General features: G+C 39.4%; 1 non-coding gene across 1 annotated transcript; it reads right to left on the reverse strand.

Moving 5' to 3' along the window:
- Positions 1 to 267: 267 nt before the first annotated feature.
- Positions 268 to 375, reverse strand: LOC130984653 (small nucleolar RNA R71). Its single transcript, XR_009088570.1, has one exon. It is a non-coding gene; the product is annotated as a small nucleolar RNA R71 (small nucleolar RNA).
- Positions 376 to 13367: the final 12992 nt, after the last annotated feature.

A 13367-nucleotide genomic window follows, 5' to 3' on the forward strand; every position in this document is an offset into this window, starting at 1 on the left:
TTAGTTTCTCTAATGCAACAGAATTGCAAGTTCCATGGACTTCCATTGGAAGATCCTCATCAGTTCTTAGCTGAATTCTTGCAAATCTGTGACACTGTCAAGACTAATGGGGTTGACCCTGAGGTCTACAGACTTATGCTATTCCCTTTTGCTGTAAGAGACAGAGCTAGGACATGGTTGGACTCACAACCTAAAGAAAGCCTGGACTCATGGGAAAAGCTAGTCAATGCCTTCTTGGCAAAGTTCTTTCCACCTCAAAAATTGAGTAAGCTTAGAGTGGAAGTCCAAACCTTCAGACAGAAGGATGGAGAATCCCTCTATGAAGCTTGGGAAAGATACAAACAATTGATCAGAAAATGTCCTTTTGACATGCTTTCTGAATGGAGCATCATAGGTATTTTCTATGATGGTCTCTCTGAACTGTCCAAGATGTCTTTGGATAGCTCTGCTGCAGGATCTCTTCATCTGAAGAAGACGCCTGCAGAAGCTCAAGAACTAATTGAAATGGTTGCAAATAACCAATTCATGTACACCTCTGAAAGGAATCCTGTGAACAATGGGACTAATCAGAAGAAAGGAGTTCTTGAGATTGATACTCTGAATGCCATTCTGGCTCAGAACAAGATATTGACTCAACAAGTCAATTTGATTTCTCAAAGTCTGTCTGGAATGCAAAATGCACCAAGCAGTACTAAGGATGCTTCATCTGAAGAAGAAGCTTATGATCCTGAGAACCCTTCAATGGAAGAGGTGAATTACCTAGGAGAACCCTATGGAAACACCTATAATTCTTCATGGAGAAATCATCCAAATTTCTCATGGAAGGATCAACAGAGACCTCAACAAGGTTTCAACAACAATAATGGTGGAAGAAACAGGTTTAGCAATGGCAAGCCTTTTCCATCATCTTCTCAGCAACAGACAGAGAATTCTAAGCAGAACCCCTCTGACTTAGCAACTATGGTCTCTGATCTAATCAAAACCACTCAAAGTTTCATGACTGAAACAAGGTCCTCCATTAGGAATTTGGAGGCACAAGTGGGACAGCTGAGCAGAAAATTACTGAACTCCCTCCTAGTACTCTCCCAAGCAATACAGAAGAAAATCCAAAAGGAGAGTGCAAGGCCATCAACATGGCCGAATTTGGAGAGGAAGGAGAGGAAGTGAACGCCACTGAGGAAGACCTCAATGGGCGTGCACTAGCCTCCACTGAGTTCCCCAATGAGGAACCATGGGAATCTGAGGCTCAAAATGAGACCATAGAGATTCCATTGGACTTACTTCTACCTTTCATGAGCTCTGATGAGTATTCTTCCTCTGAAGAGGATGAGTATGTCACTGAAGAGCAAGTTGCTAAATACCTTGGAGCAATCATGAAGCTAAATGACAAGTTATTTGGAAATAAGACTTGGGAGGATGAACCCCCTTTGCTCACCAAAGAATTGGATGACTTGTCTAGGCAGAAATTACCTCAAAAGAGGCAGGACCCGGGAAGTTCTCCATACCTTGTACCATAGGCACCATGACCTTCAAGAAGGCTCTGTGTGACTTAGGGTCAAGTGTAAACCTCATGCCTCTCTCTGTAATGGAGAAGCTAGGAATCTTTGAGGTGCAAGCTGCAAGAATCTCACTAGAGATGGCAGACAACTCAAGAAAACAGCTCATGGACTTGTAGAGGATGTTTTGGTGAAGATTGAAGACCATTACATCCCTGCTGATTTCATAGTCCTAGAGACTGGGAAGTGCATGGATGAATCCATCATCCTTGGCAGACCCTTCCTAGCCACAGCAAAGGCTGTGATTGATGTTGATGGAGGTGAACTGATCATTCAAGTGAATGAAGAATCCTTTGTGTTTAAGGCTCAAGGATATCCCTCTGTCACCATGGAGAGGAAGCATGAAGAGCTTCTCTCAAATCAGAGTCAAACTGAGCCCCCACAGTCAAACTCTAAGTTTGGTGTTGGGAGGCCACAACCAAACTCTAAGTTTGGTGTTGAACCCCCACATTCAAACTCTAAGTTTGGTGTTGGGAGGTTCCAACATTGCTCTGAGTATCTGTGAGGCTCCATGAGAGCCCTCTGTCAAGCTACTGACATTAAAGAAGCGCTTGTTGGGAGGCAACCCAATGTTATATTTTATCTATTTTCTTTTGTTACTTTATGTTTTTTGTAGGTTGATGATCATAAGAAGTCACAAAATCAATTGAAAAAGCAAAAAAAAAGAATGAAAAATAGGAAGAAAAACAGCACACCCTCGAGGAAGAACCTACTGGCGTTTAAACGCCAGTAAGGCTAGCAGGTGGGCGTTTAACGCCCAGTCTGGCACCATTCTGGGCGTTTAACGCCAGAAAGGGGCACCAGACTGGCGTTAAACGCCAGGAAAGGGCAAGAACCTGGCGTTAAATGCCAGAAATGGGCACCAGCCCGGCGTTTAATGCCAGAATTGGCTCAAAACGTGATTTTGCATGCCATTTGGTGCAGGGATGACTTTTCCTTGACGCCTCAGGATCTGTGGACCCCACAGGATCCCCACCAACCCCACCACCCTCTCTCTTCTTCACCCATTCACCAATCACCTCAATACCTCTTCCCCAAAAACCCTTCACCTATCAAATCCCATCTTTCTCTTCACCACTCACATCCATCCTTCATAAAACCCCACCTACCTCACCATTCAAATTCAAACCACTTTCCCTCCCATACCCACCCATAATGACCGAACCCTACCCCTCCCCTCACCCCTATATAAACCCTTCTTCACTTCTTCATTTTCACACACCCTAAACACTACTTGTTCCCCTTTTTTTGGCCGAAACATAGGCCTCCTCCATCTCCTCCATTTTCTTCTTCTTCTACTCTCTTCTTTCTTCTTTTGCTCGAGGACGAGCAAACCTTTTAAGTTTGGTGTGGTAAAAGCATTGCTTTTTGTTTTTCCATAACCATTTATGGCATCCAAGGCCGGAGAAACCTCTATAAAGAGGAAAGGGAAGGCAAAAGCTTTCACCTCCGAGTCATGGGAGATAGAGAGATTCATCTCAAGGGTGCATCAAGACCACCTCTATAAAGTTGTGGCCTTGAAGAAGGTGATCCCCGAGATCCCTTTCAAACTCAAAAAGGGTCAACTTTGATCAAAGGTTGGACCAAGTCCTCACTGACATTTGTGAAGAGGGCGCCCAATGGAAGAGAGATTCAAGAGGGAAGCCGGTTCAATTGAGAAGGCATGACCTCAAGCCCGTGGCTAGAGGATGGTTGGAGTTTATCCAACGCTCAATCATTCCCACTAGCAACCGGTCTGAAGTTACTCTAGACCGAGCCATCATGATCCATAGCATCATGATTGGAGAAGAAGTAGAAGTTCATGAGGTTATAGCCCAAGAACTCTATAAGATGGCGGACAAGTCCTCTACCTTGGCAAGGTTAGCCTTTCCTCATCTTATTTGTCACCTCTGTTATTCAGTTGGAGTGGACATAGAAGGAGACATCCTCATTGATGAAGATAAGCCCATCACTAAGAAAAGGATGGAGCAAACAAGAGACCCCTCTCATCATGAGATCCCTGAGATTCCTCAAGGGATGCACTTTCCTCCACAAGACTATTGGGAGCAACTAAACACCTCCCTAGGAGAATTGAGTTCCAACATGGGACAACTAAGGGTGGAGCACCAAGAACATTCCATCCTCCTCCATGAAATTAGAGAAGATCAAAGAATCATGAGAGAGGAGCAACAAAGACAAGGAAGAGACATTGAGGAGCTCAAGCACTCCATAAGACCTTCAAGAGGAAGAACAAGCCGCCATCATTGAGGTGGACCCGTTCTTTAATCTCCTTGCTCTTTATTTTCTTGTTTTTCGAGATTTTCATGCTTATGTTTGTCTATGTTTGTGTCTTATGATCATTAGTGTCTTAGTGTCTATGCCTTAAAGTTATGAATGTCCTATGAATCCATCACCTTTCTTAAATAAACAATGTTCTTAATTGAAAAAAGATAAGAATTGCATGAATTTTGAATTTTATAACAGTTTAATTATTTTGATGTGGTGGCAACATTTTTGTTTTCTGAATGTATGCTTAAACAGTGCATATGTCTTTTGAATTTGTGGTTCATGAATGTTGGCTCTTGAAAGAATGATGAAAAAGGAGACATGTTACTGAGGATCTGAAAAATCATAAAAATGATTCTTGAAGCAAGAAAAAGCAGTGAATACAAAAAAAAAACAAAACAAAAAAAAAGGGAGAAAGAGAAAAAGAAAGAAATAAAGTTGTGATCCAAGGCAAAAAGAGTGTGCTTAAGAACCCTGGACACCTCTAATTGGGGACTCTAGCAAAGCTGAGTCACAATCTGAAAAGGTTCACCCAATTATGTGTCTGTGGCATGTATGTATCCGGTGGTAATACTGGAAGACAGAGTGCTTTGGGCCACGGCCAAGACTCAATAAGTAGCTGTGTTCAAGAATCATCATACTTAGCTAGGAGAATCAATAACACTATCTGGATTCTGAGTTCCTAAAGAAGCCAATCATTCTGAATTTCAAAGGATAAAGTGAGATGCCAAGACTATTCAGAGGCAAAAAGCTAAAAGCCCCGCTCATCTAATTAATACTGATCTTCATAGATGTTTTTGGAGTTCATTACATATTCTCTTCTTTTTATCTTATTTGATTTTCAGTTGCTTGAGGACAAGCAATAATTTAAGTTTGGTGTTGTGATGAGCGGATAATTTGTACGCTTTTTGGCATTGTTTTTAGTATGTTTTTAGTAGTTTTAGTTGAGTTCTTAGTATATTTTTATTAGTTTTTAGTTAAAATTCACTTTTCTGGACTTCACTATGAGTTTGTGCGTTTTTCTGTGATTTCAGGTATTTTCTGGCTGAAATTGAGGGACCAGAGCAAAAATCTGATTCAGAGACTGAAAAGGACTGCAGATGCTGTTGGATTCTGACCTCTCTGCACTCGAAGTGGATTTTCTGGAGCTACAGAAGCCCAATTGGCGCGCTCTCAACGGCGTTGGAAAGTAGACATCCTGGGCTTTCCAGCAATATATGATAGTCCATACTTTTCCCAAGATTTGATGGCCCAAACCGGCGTTCAAAGTCACCTTTAGATTTCCCAGCGTTTAACGCCGGAACTGGCACCAAAATGGGAGTTAAACGCCCAAACTGGCACAAAAGCTGGCGTTTAACTCCAAGAAGAGTCTCTACACGAAAAATACTTCATTGCTCAGCCCAAGCACACACCAAGTGGGCCCGGAAGAGGATTTTTATGTCATTTACTCATCTTTGTAATCCTTAGGCTACAAGTTCCCTATAAGTAGGACCTTTTACTATTGTATTTGACATATTGAGATCTTTGAATCTTTTGATCACTGGGGGCTGGCCTCACGGCAATGCCTAGACCTTGTTCTTATGTATTTTCAATGGTGGAGTTTCTACACACCATAGATTAAGGTGTGGAGCTCTGCTGTACCTCGAGTATTAATGCAATTACTATTGTTCTTCTATTCAATTCCGCTTGTTCTTTGTCCAAGATATCACTTGTTCTTCAACTTGATGAATGTGATGAAGAAGGAAGAGAGGGTTGGGTTGTGTGAAAAATGAAGAAGGATGGAGGGGTTTATATAGTGAGGGGAGAGGGGGTAGGTTCGGCTATTTAGGGTGGGTTTGGGTGGGAAAGAAATTTTGAATTTTGAAGGTATGTGGGGTTTATGGGAAAGAGTGGATGGATGTGAGTGGTGAAGGGGGTAATTGGAAAGAGAGATTGAGGTGATTGGTGAAGGGTTTTTGGGAAAGAGTGTTTATGGGAAAGAGAGTTTATGGGGAAGAGAGGATGAATGTGAAAAAGAGGAGAGAAGGTGAGTTGAGGTAGGTGGGGATCCTGAGATGATCCTGTGGGGTCCACAGATCCTGAGATGATCCTGTGGGGTCCACAGATCCTGAGGTGTCAAGGATTTACATCCCTGCACCAATTAGGCATGTAAAACGCCTTTGCATACAATTCTAGCGTTTAAACGCCGAAGTGATGCTTATGTTAGGCGTTCAACGCCCAATTGCAGCATATTTCTGGCGTTGAACGCCAGTTCTATGCTTGTTTCTGGCGTTCAGCACCAACTCTCCTCAGGGTATGTTCCTGGCGTTCAAACGCTAGGATGCTGCTTGTTTCTAGCATTCAATGCCAGATCCATGCTCTATTCTGGCGTTGAACGCCAGCCAGATGGTCCTTACTGGCGTTTGAACGCCAGTAAGTCCTTCCTCCAGGGTGTGATTTTTCTTCTGCTATTTTTGATTTTATTTTTAATTTTAGTATTTTTTTTGTGACTCCACATGATCATGAACCTAATGAAATATTAAAGAACAATAAAAGAAAAATAAAATTAGATAAATAAAAATTGGGTTGCCTCCCAATAAGCGCTTCTTTAATGTCACTAGCTTGACAGTGGGCTCTCATGGAGCCTCACAGGTGATCAGGTCAATGTTGTAGACTCCCAACACCAAACTTAGAGTTTGGATGTTGGGATTCAACACCCAACTTAGAGTTTGGCTGTGGCCTCTCAACACCAAACTTAGAGTTTGATTGTGGGGGCTTTGTTTGACTCTGTACTGAGAGAAGCTTTTCATGCTTACTCCCCATTGTTAAAGAAGAAGATCCTTGAGCCTTAAACACAAGGTAGTCCCCATTCAATTGAAGGACTAATTCTCCTCTGTTAACATCTATCACAGCTCCTGCTGTGGCTAGGAAAGGTCTTCCAAGGATGATGCATTCATCCTCCTCCTTCCTAGTGTCTAAGATTATGAAATCAGCAGGGATGTAAAGGCCTTCAACCTTTACCAACACGTCCTCTACCAATCCATAAGCTTGTCTTACTGACTTATCTGCCATTTGCAATGAAAATATGGCAGGCTGTACCTCAATGATCCCCAGCTTCTCTATTACAGAGAGTGGCATAAGATTTATGCCTGACCCTAGGTCACACAGAGCTTTTTCAAAGATCATGGTGCCTATGGTGCAGGGTATTACGAATTTACCAGCATCTTATTTCTTTTGAGGTAAAGTTTGCTAAACCCATGTATCTAGTTCACCAATGAGCAAGGGAGGTTCACCTTCCCAAGTCTCATTACCAAACAACTTAGCATTCAGCTTCATGATAGCTCCTAGATATTGAGCAACTTGCTTTCCAGTTACATCTTCATCCTCTTCAGAGGAAGAATAATCTTCAGAGCTCATGAATGGCAGAAGGAGGTTTAATGGAATCTCTATGGTCTCTATATGAGCCTCAGCTTTCTTTAGGTCCTCAATAGGGGACTCCTTCTTGCCTGAGAGACGTCCCATGAGGTCTTCCTTATTGGGATTCACGTCCTCTCCTTCCTCCCTAGGTTCGGCCATTTTGATTATGTCAATGGCCTTGCACTCTCTTTTTGGATTCTCTTTAGTATTGCTTGAGAGAGTACTAGGAGGAGTTTCAGTTACTTTCTTACTCAGCTGGCCTACTTGTGCCTCCAAATTTCTGATGGAGGACCTTGCCTCACTCATGAAACTTAAAGTGGCCTTCAACAGATCAAAGACTAAATTTGCTAAGTTAGAGGTACTCTGCTCAGAATTATCTATCTGTTGCTGAGAAGATGATGGATAAGGCTTGATATTGCTAAGCCTATTTCTTCCACCATTATTAAAGCCTTGTTGGGGCTTTTGTTGATCCTTCCATGATAAATTTGGATGATTTCTCCATGATGAATTATAGGTGTTTCCATAAGGTTCACCCATGTAATTTACCTCAGCCATTGCAGGATTCTCAAGATCATAAGCTTCTATTTCAGAAGATGTCTCTTTAGTACTGTTGGATGCATTTTGCCATCCATTCAGACTTTGAGAAATCATGTTGACTTGCTGAGTCAACATTTTGTTCTGAGCCAATATGGCATTCAGAGCATCAATTTCAAGAACTCCCTTCATTTGTGGCGTCCCATTATTCACGGAATTCCTCTCAGAAGTGTACATGAACTGGTTATTTGCAACCATGTCAATAAGTTCTTGAGCTTCTGTAGGCATTTTCTTTTGGTGAATGGATCCACCTGCAGAATGGTCCAGTGACATCTTAGAGAACTCAGATAGACCATAATAGAATATATCTATAATGGTCTATTCTGAAAACATGTCAGAAGGACATCTTTTGGTCATCTGCTTGTATCTTTCCCAAGCTTCATAGAGGGATTTACCATCTTTTTGTTTGAAGGTCTGAACATCCACTCTAAGCTTGCTTAGCTTTTGAGGAGGAAAGAACTTAGCCAAGAAGGTCGTGACCAGCTTATCTCAGGAGTCCAGGCTATCTTAGGTTAAGAGTCCAACCATGTTCTAGCTCTGTCTCTTATAGCAAATGGGAAAAGCATGAGCCTGTAGACTTCAGGATCTACTCCATTAGTCTTAACAGTCTCACAGATCTGCAAGAACTCAGTCAAGAACTGGTAGGGATCTTCTGATGAAAGTCCATGAAACTTGCAGTTCTGTTGTATTAGAGCAACTAATTGAGGTTTCAGCTCAAAATTATTTGCTCCAATGGCAGGAATTGAGATGCTTCTTCCATCAAAATTATTTGCTCCAACTAACTTCTTGCATTATTGTTGTTGGGTTCGACTGCCATCTCCTTTTCTTGTTCGAAAATTTCAGCAAGGTTGTCTCTAGATTGTTGTAATTTAGCTTCTCTTAGTTTCCTCTTTAGAGTCCTTTCAGGTTTTGGATCAGCTTCAACAAGAATGCCTTTTTCCTTGTTCCTACTCATATGAGAAAGAAGAGAACAGAAAAGGAAGAGGAATCCTTTATGTCACAGTATAGAGATTCCTTTATGTTAGTAGGAGAAGAAGGGAATAAAGAAAGGAGAATCCAAACACAAGGGTGAGGATAGCGGTAGAGATTTGAGATGAAGAGAAGTGTTAGTAAATGAATAAATAAATAGAATAAGATGAGAGACAGAAGTTTTCGAAAATAATTTTGAAAAGGAGTTAATGATTTTCCAAAATTAAGATAAGAAATAAAATTAAAATTAAAATTTAAAATAATTAATTAATTAAAAAGAATTTTTGAAAAAGAGGGAGGTATTTTCGAAAATTAAAGAGAGAAAAGTTGTTAGGTGGTTTTGAAAAAGATAAGAAATAAACAAAACGTCAAATAGTTAGTTGAAAAAAATTTGAAAGTCAATTTTGAAAAGATAAGAAGATAAGAAGATATTTTGAAATCAAATTTTTGAAAAAAAAAGATAAAATTTTGAAAAAGATATGATTAAAAGATATGATTAAAAAGATATGGTTGGAAAAGATTTAATTTTTAAAATTAAAATTAATTACTTGACTAACAAGAAACTAAAAGATATGATTCTAGAATTTAAAGATTGAACCTTTCTTAACAAGAAAGTAACAAACTTCAAATTTTTGAATCAATCATATTAATTGTTAGCATAATTTTCGAAAATAAAGATAAAACTAAGAAAAAGATTTTTGAAAAATATTTTAAAGGATTTTCATAAATTAATAAGAAAAAATGAAAAAGATTTAATTTTTGAAAAGATAAGATTTTTAAAATTTGAAAATTTGACTTGACTTACAAAAAATAATTAATTTAAAATTTTTTTTGACTAAGTCAACCCAAATTTTCGAAATTTTGAGAGAAAAAAAAGGAAAAGATATATTTTTTTATTTTTGAATTTTTTAATTATGAGAGAGAAAAACAAAAAAAATGACTCACAACATGAAAATTATGAATCAAAACACATGATGCATGCAAGAACACTATGAATGTCAAGATGAACACCAAGAACACTTTGAAGATCATGATGGACATCAAGAACATATTTTTGAAAAATTTTTGATGCAAAGAAAACATGCAAGACACCAAACTTAGAAATTTGCAATGCTTAGACACTATGAATGCAAAAATACACATGAAAAACATCAAAAGATACAAAACAAGAAAACATCGAGATCAAACAAGAAGATTTACCAAGAACAACTTAAAGATCATGAAGAACACATGCATGGATTTTTGAAAAATGCATAAATTTTTAGAAAAATGCAATTGACACCAAACTTAAAAGTTGACTCAAGACTCAAACAAGAAACACAAAATATTTTTTATTTTTATGATTTTATTATTTTTTTGTATTTTATTTTATATTTTTTCGAAAAACATATAGGAAAAAGAAAATAAGAAATTCAAAATTTTTTTTAAAAAGAATTCTAGGAATCTTTTAATATTAGCCTAAAGCTCCAATCCAAGGGTTGGACATGGCTTAATAGCCAACCAACTTTAGGATATAAATCAGACATACAACAGCTGATATTTCAATTAACTTGCCTCTATGCTGATGGTTGGAAGCCTCAATCCAAAAGAATTTTGGATAGAGGTTTTACAGCCAGCCAGGCTTCAACATATTACCATGAAACTCTAGAATTCATTCTTTAAAAATTTAGAAAATTTTTGAAAATAAAAGGAAAAATTTTTGAAAGATTTTTGAAATTTTTTTCGAAAATAAAACAAAAAGAAAATTACCTAATCTGAGCAACAAGATGAACCGTCAGTTGTCCAAACTCGAACAATCCCCGGCAACGGCGCCAAAAACTTTGTGCATGAAATTGTGATCTCTTATAATGGCATTCAACTTGGTGTGCGCATTTACTAACTCAGCACTTTCTTCACAACCTCGCACAACTAACCAGTAAGTGCACTGGGTCGTCCAAGTAATAAACCTTACGTGAGTAAGGGTTGATCCCACGAAGATTGTTGGTATGAAGCAAGCTATGGTCATCTTGTAAATCTCAGTCAGGCGGATAATAAATGGGTATGGAGTTTTTGAATAATAATAATAAATAAACTGAAAATAAAGATAGAAATACTTATGTAAATCATTGGTGGGAATTTCAGATAGGCGTATGAAGATGCTGTGCTCCTTCTGAATCTCTGCTTTCCTACTGCCTTCATCCAATCCTTCTTACTCCTGTCCATGGCAAGCTGTATGTAGGGCATCACCGTTATCAATGGCTACATCCCATCCTCTCGGTGAAAAAGGTCCAAATGCTCTGTCACGGCACGACTAATCATCTGTCGGTTATCGATCATATCGGAATAGAATCCCTTGATTCTTTTGCGTTTGTCATCACGCCCAACAATCGCGAGTTTGAAGCTCGTCACAGTCATTCAATCCCGGAATCCTACTCGGAATACCACAGACAAGGTTTATACTTTCTGGATTCTCGTGAATGCCGCCATCAATTCTAGCTTATACCACGAAGACTCTGATCTCACGGAATGGAAGGCTCGGTTGTCAGGCGACAGCAACCATACGTCGTGCATCAGGATTCTCATGAATGCCGCCATCAATTCTAGCTTATACCACGAAGACTCTGATACACACTCTAGCTTTCGCTTGTAGAACGGAAGTGGTTGTCAAGCACGCGTTCATAGGGACGGATGATGATGAGTGTCACAGATCATCACAACCATCAGATTAAAGTACGAGTAGTATCTTAGAACAGAAATAAGATTGAATTTGAATAAAAGATAATAGTAATTGCATTAAAACTCGAGGTACAGCAGAGCTCCACACCCTTAATCTATGGTGTGTAGAAACTCCACCGTTGAAAATACATAAGTGATGAAGGTTCAGGCATGGCCAAATGGCCAGCCCCCTAAAATGTGATCAATAGGCTCCTCAGATGAATAATGGAATAAAACCGAGACCAAAGATGTAACGTGGTCAAAAAGACGACTAATACAATAGTAAAATATCCTATTTATACTAGACTAGCTACTAGGGTTTACAAAAGTCAGTAATTGATGCAGAAATCCACTTCCAGGGCCCACTTGGTGTGTGCTTGGGCTGAACTTGAACTTTACACGTGCAGAGACTTCTTTTGGAGTTGAACGCCAAGTTGTAACGTGTTTTTGGCGTTCAACTCTGGTTCGTGACGTGTTTCTGGCGTTTGACTCCAGAATGCAGCGTAGAACTGGCATTAAGTGCCAGTTTGCATCGTCTAATCCCAAATAAAGTATAAACTATTATATATTGCTGGAAAGCTCTGAATGTCTAATTTTCAACGCCGTTGAGAGCGCGCCATTTGGAGTTCTGTAGCTCCTGAAAATCCATTTCGAGTGCAGGGAGGTCAGAATCCAACAACATCAGCAGTCCTTTATTAGCCTTTTATCAGAGTTTTGCTCAGGTCCCTCAATTTCAGCCAGAAAATACCTGAAATCACAGAAAATCACACAAACTCATAGTAAAGTCTAGAAATGTGAATTTAGCATAAAAACTAATGAAAAATCCCTAAAAATAGCTAGATTATACTAAAAACTATCTGAAAACAATTCCAAAAAGCATATAAATTATCCGCTCATCAGCCATTCATGAGCTCTGATGAATATTCTTCCTCTGAGGAGGATGAAGATATCACTGAATGAACCTCCATTACTCATTAATGAACTGAATGACTTGGTTAGGCAGACATTACCTCAAAAGAAACAGGATCCTGGTAAATTCTTAATACCCTGTACCATAGGTACCATGACCTTTGAGAAGGCTCTGTGTGACCTAGGGTCAGGCATAAACTTAATGCCACTCTCTGTAATGGAGAAACTGGGAATCTTTGCGGTACAGGCTACCAAATTCTCATTAGAGATGGCAGACAAATCCATGAAAAAGGCTTATGGACACGTAGAGGACGTGCTAGTAAAGGTCAAAGGCCTTTACATCCCTTCTGATTTCATAATCCTAGACACTGGGAAGGATGAGGATGAATCCATCATCTTCGGAAGACCTTTCTTAGCCACAGCAAAAGTATGATTGATGTGGACAAAGGAAAGTTGATCCTTCAATTGAATGAGGACTACCTTGTGTTTAAAACTCAAGTATCTCCCTCTGTAACCATGGAGAGGAAGCAAGAAAAGCTTCTCTCAATGCAGAGTCAAACAAAGCCCCCACAGTCAAACTCTAAGTTTGGTGTTGGGAGGCCACAACCATACTCTAATTTTGTTGTTGAACCCCCACATTCAAACTCTAAGTTTGGTGTTGGGAGGTCCTAACAATGCTCTAAACATATGTGAAGCTCCATAAGAGCTCACTGTCAAGCTATGGACATTAAAGAAGCGCTTATTGGGAGGCAATCCAATTTTATTTATTTATGTTATTTTCTTTTTTTAGGTTGATGATCATGTGGAGTCACAAAAATAATTGCAAAAATTAAAGAAAAATAAAAAACAACATTAAAAATAGCACACTCTAGAGAAGACACTTACTGGCGTTTAAACACCAGTAAAGGTAGCAGAATGGGCATTTAACGGCCAGTCTGGCACCATTCTGGGCGTTAAACACCATAAACAAGCACCAGACTGGCA

Source organism: Arachis stenosperma, chromosome 5 (assembly GCF_014773155.1).
Source record: "Arachis stenosperma cultivar V10309 chromosome 5, arast.V10309.gnm1.PFL2, whole genome shotgun sequence".
In the NCBI taxonomy this organism is placed as follows: domain Eukaryota; kingdom Viridiplantae; phylum Streptophyta; class Magnoliopsida; order Fabales; family Fabaceae; genus Arachis; species Arachis stenosperma.